We start from the raw sequence: 7,861 nt of genomic DNA, 5'->3' as shown, positions 1-7,861 counted from the left end.
AACAACAACAACAAATCCATCTCAGCACAGAAAACACAAGGCCAGACTCTGAACCCTTTTGGAAATCTTTTAGTGGAAATGTTAAAAAAAAAAGTGTCCTTTTGTTTAAGGAAAAAACTCACTGAAATATATTTCTTTTTGTTTGAAGTCTAAACCTACTCCTTTTTATTTTTTTCTCTTCTGATTGTGGTGATGATTAAGACTTTGGTTCTTTTTTTTTCTATAATTATATTTTATTAATTTTCATAAACATTTACAGAGATTTTGGGCTTCCACTCATTCATTGTTGCACTATTCTCTCTACCCTCCTCCCAGTTTGTTCTTGTCCAAATGCCACAGTGCTTGTCAAAGCCAGTTCTGATTAATCTTCTTTAAGACTTTGGTTCTAAAGTAAAAACTCTGGCCTATGTGCAAAGGCATCTGAGGGTACAGGATTCAGATCTCAACTCAGGCTGGATGGGTGATATGGAGAGACCAGCCTTAAGGTGGGGGCACAGGCTTCTGGAAGATTCTCTTGAGGAACGTGTCTGGGAGCAGCTTCTTAACTGGCCCCAGGCCTGAGAACACACCGTGCAGAGTATGCGGCTCAGAAATGTCTTCATCAGGGGCACCCATTCTTGCTGCTTCTCATCTGCAGCCCTCTCTCGTGCCTGACTACCTCTCCTGGGAGCTGTCCCTGTGTCCTGACTGGTCCTTCCCTTGCCTGTTGCGTGAGTGATCTGATCACACCTCTCGCGGTCCTGAGCTTTGCCTGGCATAATCTTGGGTCCCTCCTGCTTTGCCTGTGACCCTTGGTCCTCAGACACTGACCCTGATCCTCCTATTCCACTCCTTTTTAGCCAGCTCCACCTTTGTACTCTTCTCCGACACCATGGTTCAAAGACTTCGGTTCTTCTTCTGTCATCCTTATTAATTGTCTTGCTCTCTGACATATATCAGGTAATTGAGAAGACCATAGCCTGAATCAGGCACACCTTAGTCCTCAAACTGACATCATTGCTCTTCAGTACTTTGGACAGTTTCTTGGCAGTTCCCAATGCAACACGTCTCCTGATCTCCTGACTGCCGGTACCAAGGGTGTTGTTGATTGTTGATCCGAGCAAGAGGAAATAATCGACAGCTTCAATCTTTTCTCCATCTATCATGGTGTTGACTGTTGGTCCTATGCTGAGGACCTTTGTTGGAGAAGAGTGCTGGATATACCCATGGACTTTCCAAAGAACAAACAGATATGTCTGGGGGAAAGTGCAGTTGGAATGCTCCCTGGAAGCACAGGTGGTGAAGAGCTCTCTCTCACTCTTTGGGCATGTTGTTAGGAGAAGATATTCTGTGGAAAGGGATAGCATGCTTGGAAGGGTGGAGGGTCAGAGAAAGAGAGGAAGACCCTCAATGAGATGGATTTATATAGTGACTGCAAAAATGGACTCAAGGGCTCACAGGGGCCTTTCCATTGCGGGCAGCTGCAGCGTGCACCTGTGGGTGGACCAGTACCAGCCGTGCTCACGGTCATGTCTGGACTTCCAGCGCGAGCAGGAGACGCAGCTGCAGCACCTGGTACAATGGGGTGACTTCCCTCACCTTTAGTTTATGGGACAGTCAGGTGCTGGGGGAAAAAAAGACCAGATCACATGTCGTCTTCTGCGTGAGCTCTGTGGCGCTGGCATGGAAAAGTTGAGAATTGAGCATCACTGACACCCTAGAAAAAGAAACTCGAAATCAGCACCATTGAACGTAATTACCACCAGGAAGTTGGTCCCAGTTATGCTGGGAACAGCGACCGTGTGGTGACCCAGGAGATGCTGGAGACCAGCTCGCAGCTGGGATTTCAAAGCGGTGCTGCTGACTGAGGTGGACAAGCTCACCCAGGGCGCACAGTGCGCGCTGCCCCGGACCTTGGGGAAGGTCATGTCCACCTGCCGGCTCAGCCTTTGCTGTAACTCCACCTCCAAGGTCATCGTGTCTGTTCACGATCAGTCACTGCCTGGCTGTCCGCGTGCCCGCACCCGGCATGGAGGCCATTTGCCAGGTGTCGTCGGCCGTGTGCAAGAAGGATGGCCTGGCCCTGCCCGTCCCGCTGGCCCAGCGGCTGGCCGAGAAGTCCGGCAGGAGCCTGCGGAGGGCCCGCCTCGTGTGCGAGGCCTGCCGGTGCAGCAGTACCAGGATCCCTGAGCGGGATGGGGAGGCAGCCCACCCATGGTCAGCCAGCAGAGCCCCCCGAGACTGCTGGAGGCCTGAGGACGGCTCTCTGAACTGCTAACCCACTGAGGCCTCCCGTGATAATAATGAAGGTCTGCTCTCAGAGCTTCTGCACAACTGTGAAGGACAGACAGCTCCAGGCCAAGGTGGCCCAGGCTGCAGCTGGGCAGCAAGGCCGTCTACCACCTGGAGGCCTTCATGACCAGGTTCATGACACTCAACAGGAAATTCATGGAGGACCGGCTGGAAGGCATGAAGTCCTGACCGCCCAGTGCACAGCCTCCTGCTGGAACTGGGCCTGCATGTGCGAGCCACACAGGGGGTCGGATGTGGGACAAATAAACCAGCTTAACTTAAAAAAATTTACAAAATAACTAAAATGAGCTCAAGTGTGTCAGAGATGATGAAGGTGGCACAGGCTTCGGATCTGTTTAGAGCATCACTATGAGTCATGGTTGACTTGACACCAAACAACAAGCCTGTCACAATATTTCACCCACCACCCTGGAGACCACCCATGTCTCTGAGGCTGGTGGTATGAGACCACATGAGGGTTGCATTGTACAGGTTATGTCCACATTTCCTGGAAACAGCCTGTGGGGCGTGATCTTTCTTCCTGCCGCTGTTCCCATCTTCTGCTCCCCACTCCCATCCCCACCACATGTCGTTCCATGGCCAAAATCACTGAGGAGCAGGAAGAATGAATTTGTAGCCGACATTCTCACTCTCTGACCAAGATTGCTCGAAATGCTGAGAGGAATGAAGTAAATGGAAGTCATCCAGGACACACTTAAAACTAAGACCAAACCCACTGTCTTCAAGTGACTCATAGCAATGCTATAGGGAGCCTAGCGGTGAGGAGCTGAGCTGCCAACCCAAAGGCACAAGGTTCAAATCCACCGGAGGGTCAGCTATGAGTCAACTCCAACTCAACAACAATACATAAAAGCAATAACAACGACAATCCTCTGGGACTGTGTAAAACTATCTCTTGGGGTTTCTGACACCTTCATTGTCTTTAGTAACCAAGTGCTTTAACATCGCCAGGGTTCCCAGAAAACACAGCGCATCTCACACAGACAAGAAGGGGTGTCAAGAAATTCATGGGTTCAGAGAAAGCAGAATCAATAGCAGGGGGCCCAGCCCACGGGAGCAGGCTGCCTCTTTTGTGAGCGGAGCAATACAGCTGCAGGTTGTAGAGAGTGACTCAGGTCCTCGGCAGCGGCTGCCTCAGAGGAAGCTGCCCCCCTCCTGCTGGCTGCTGGGCAGCTGCTTCTGAAGAGTGGTGGTTCTGAGAGCCCGCAGAGGTAGGAGTCACCTATGTGGACCCGAAAGCTTGGTGAATCACTCAGGAAGAGCCCTATTTAAGTTGTCTGATGAGGCTGGGATACATCAGATAGCTCTTCAAAGCCTCAGGCTCATCCCTACCTGCCTGCATCCTTTAATTACCTGGGAGAAGCTTTACCAACTACAGATGCCTGCATCCCACCTCCAAGGAGTTTGCTTTAATTGGTCTGGGGAGCAACCAGGGCCCTGGGATTTGGGACAGCTCTGCAGGCAGGTATGGCTGATGCTCAGGCAGGACCGAGAACCTGTGTGGTACGAGGAGGCCAGCAGATGAAAGCTCCCAGGGACTCAGCCCTCCGCGGCACCTGCCAGGCTCTGATGCTTGTGAAGCGTGCCTCTCTCTCATTCCCTTCTCTTACACCTGGACTGTGAGCGTGTCTGGGGCCTCGCTGAGATCCCGCTTACACACCTGGCATCTACTTCCCCGGGAAGGTTTCTCTGCCACGTTCTCAGCCAGGCAGTCACAGAGGAGTCAGCCACACCCCTGGCTGCCTCATTTCCCCCCTGCTGTCAGTGCCTGTCTTTGGTGCCTCTCCAGAAGGCCTGAAGGAAACCATGGCCAAGGCCACTGACTCTCGGTTGCAGCCACCACCCCAGGGCCCAGTTTCCCAGGACCATGTCTTTTCAGGATGTGCTTGTTGAGGACACAGCGATGCACACTGACCAGTCAGAGTGAACACAGAAGTGACAGCAGACAGGCACTTTCATCAGTGAGATCTAAATAAAAATCAGCATAGCTGCAGAGACAGAGTGGCCTCAGGAATATAGTTTTCCGAGGAAATTCTGTAGCTATGTCTGTTGGTCACCCTTTGTTGTTGTTGTTGTTGTTAGATGCTGTTGAGCTGAGTAGGACTCATCGCGACCCTATGAATAACAGATCTGAACCTTGTCCTGTCATGTGCCTTTCTCGTCATCTCTGACCACTCATGCCCATTGCTGCGGTCACTGTGTCAAGCCTTCTCATTGAGGGTCTTCCTCTCTTTCTCTAGCCCTCCACCTTCTCAAGCATGAGGTTCTTCTCCAAGGAATAGCCCCTTCTAGCAACATGCCCAAAGTCCACGAGACAGAGCTTTGCTATCCTTGCTTCCAAAGAGGGCTCTAGCTACACTTTCTCCCAGACATACGTGTTAGTTGTTTTAGCAGTCCATGGGATATTCAGTATTCTTCTTCAACACCGCAGCTCAAAGGCGTTAAATCTCCCATCATGCAAAAACCCTCACCACTGGACCAATAAGCCATGAAAGATAAATATTGACATTTTCAATTCTTTCCTCTTATCTGGATCCAGCAGTCAAGACACCAGGAGAGGTATTACATCAGGCAAGTCTGCTGTCAGGGTCTTAATCAAATTACTGAGGAGCGAGGATGTCAATTTAAAGACCAAGGTGCACCTGATTCAAGCAGGTCTTTTGAATCCCTTGCTGTGCATCTGAGAGCTGGACAATGAATGAGCGTAATGCAATGATTGGTCCCCAGCCAAGGGCAAAAACCCAGCGCAAGTTATGGGTTTCACCTTAGCTGCAAAGAGGCCTGTGCCCTCTTTCCTCCCTGGCATCACAGGAGGGCTGATCAACCTCAGGAAAGGGCATGAAGGCTTGGTGTGATTTTTCTGAAAAGAAAGGATGCTACACTCTAGGGCTTCCTCTCAAGGCACAAAATGAAACATGCTGGTTCTTAGGACTTTGACGTTTGTTGTTTATTTTAAAATAACTTTATTAACTTTGTGTTAATGAGATACTTTATTATTATTAATAAGGATGATGATGATGATAAAGGGGGAATGCAAACAGTTAATCAGAAGAAACAGCAAGCTTACCGCCCAGAGAAAGCCATGTTCACTGACGGCTTGTGAGCATCCCCTTACCCCGGTGCACATTGGGCGTGCTTCGCTGGGCAGGGGCTGGATATAGTGACCTTTAACAGTGCACTCCGGCCTGGTCTTGCATAAGCACTTCGATGACTTTCCAAAATAACTCCCCCTCCCCCCGGAGGACTGCCCACCACCCTGCTTTTGGGGAACAACATCCAGCGTGTCCCATAAGGGAACCGGTCCAAGGAGCGAAGAAGATGCCGAAGTTGTGGCTAATCCTCCTCGGTCCCAGAGCAGTCAAGCTGATTGCTTCACAGGCCTCGAACTATGCCAAGAATGTCAGCCATTTCCCACAGGACCTGCAGCCATGAAGCAATCACCCAGCCCGGCCTCTCCAAATATCTGTTTTGCAAACAGATAAAGCAGAGAAGCATTCTGAAAATGTGCTTGCTCTCTGGCTGTCCACCTCTGGCGTTGGGGCCCTGCTTGCCTGCCTGGAAGGCTTCTCTTTTTGGGGTCCATTTGCTGGGGAGAACTGTGGGGAGGTGGCCATGCTTTTAACAAAACTGAAAAGGAAATAGACAACACTGCTATAGTAGTTGGAGACTTCAATACACCACTCTCAAGAAAAGATAGCACTTCCATAAAGAAACTCAACAAAGATGCTAAAGACTTAAACCACACAATAAACCAACCTGACTTTTCAAGGAGTCTAAGAGACCAAGCAGTGCTGGGACACTTCTGACATAGCCAGCTCTCTTCCCATTGCTGAGCGCCCTCCTGACCCGAGATTATTTGAGTGGCCTTTGGTTCCTGAGCTGACTGGGCAGCTGGGGCCACCTTTCTTAGCAGCAAGAACTCGAAGGACCTAACATCTGGCCCTCCTAGTCCACATTGGTCAAAACAGGCTGCTCCTTGGAGGCAAGGATTCTGAAGCTTTGTCTGACATACTTTGGACATGTTGCAAAGAAGGGACCAGTCCCTGGAGAGGGACATGATGCTTGGGAGGGCGGAAGGACAGTGCAGGAGGGGAAGACCCTGGATGAGATTCATTGATTCAGTGACTGTGGTAATGGGGGTAGATGTATCAGAGACAATAAGGTTAGCTCACGAAAGAGCAAGGTTCAGAGCTGTTGCACATAAGGTGACTCTGAGTCTCAGGTGACTCAACGACATATAACAACGACAGTCCTTATTGGGATGATAGGCAAAGATGGTGAAGCTTCATCTCTCCTACTTTGGGCATGTCTCTGAGAGAGGCTATTCCTTGAAGAGGGGAATCATGTTCAGAAAGATGGAGGATCAGAGAGCGAGAGAAAAGACCCTCAATGAGATGGACTGACACAGTTGCAATGGGCTCAAATGTATCCGGGATGTGAGAGTGGCACAGGACAGGACAGGGTTCAGATCTGTTGTCCGTAGGATTGCTGTGAGTCCTACTTGACTCAATAGCACCTAATAACAAACAATCCAGGTCACTTCGGATTTTGTGCTCAGAGTGTGTGACGAGCCGCGGCGGAGATAAATCATGAGGGCTGAGTGAGGGAGAAGAGACCACTAACGTACGTAATTGCTGAGTAGATGTCACCTTCTGAGATATTCTGGAAGGCCTGGCTGCACTGTGGTCAGCACCACTAGGGCCTGGTGACCCACCAACCTTCCAGACTACGGGCAGGTGGGAGCTTGGACTCACCCCAGGAGAACCTGATGTGCAAGAGTGGGCGTGGGAGAGGATGGAAAATCTGAAGATGTTGAAATCACCTGTGTGTTCACTGATGGTTAAGCCAATCATGAGATGCCCAGAGGGTAGACTATTGTGGAAAAGGGATTATTAGACTAACAACATTGTTCATGTTCATGGTCACTGAGCAAAAGGAAGAGACCTTTTTCTGGTGCACAAGAACAGGGGGAAATTGGAAAAGGACTTCTGTAAAACCCATTTACTATGCTTTAACGGTGTGATGGGAAGCAAGGTTTCTGAAGCTCCGTCCGACATACTTTGGGCATGTTGTAAGGAGGGACCAGCCCTTGGAGAAGGACGTCATGCTTGGGAGGGTGGATGGGACAGTACAGGAGGGGAAGATCCTGGCTGAGATGGATTGACTCAGTGACTGGAGTAATGTGGTAGATGTGTCAGAGACAATAAGGTTGGTTCAGGATAGAGCAGGGTTCAGAGCTGTTGAATACAGGGTCGCAATGAGTTGCAGGTGACTTGATAGTCACATAACAACAACAACAACACCAATGATGTGATTATGTATCTTTTTCCTTTTCAAATACAGTTTTTAAAAAAGTTTTATGTTAGTTTGCATACAAAATTTGTATACATTGTGTTCCATTCCTATATATTGTGTTCCACACATTCTTTCACATTGTTTTTTTTTTTTTTTTTTTTTTGGGTTAACAAATAATCCTTTATTGAAATATTTTCATCTGTAGTTCCTTAGCTAGCTGGGCATTCCACAGCACCACTGTTGATGTCTTCTATGATGTCATGAGGGTGACGGC

General features: G+C 49.4%; 1 pseudogene; it reads left to right on the top strand.

Annotated features, from left to right (window-relative positions):
* Window positions 1–1,419: 1,419 nt before the first annotated feature.
* On the top strand, window positions 1,420–2,460 carry LOC102849834 (annotated as a pseudogene).
* The last annotated feature ends 5,401 nt before the right edge of the window (window positions 2,461–7,861 follow it).

Source organism: Elephantulus edwardii, unplaced genomic scaffold, assembly GCF_000299155.1.
Source record: "Elephantulus edwardii isolate Elephantulus edwardi_28Jun2011 unplaced genomic scaffold, EleEdw1.0 scaffold00027, whole genome shotgun sequence".
Classification (NCBI taxonomy): Eukaryota; Metazoa; Chordata; class Mammalia; order Macroscelidea; family Macroscelididae; genus Elephantulus; species Elephantulus edwardii.
Note: the sequence above shows the minus strand (reverse complement) of the source record. Positions and strands in the feature narration are given on the sequence as shown.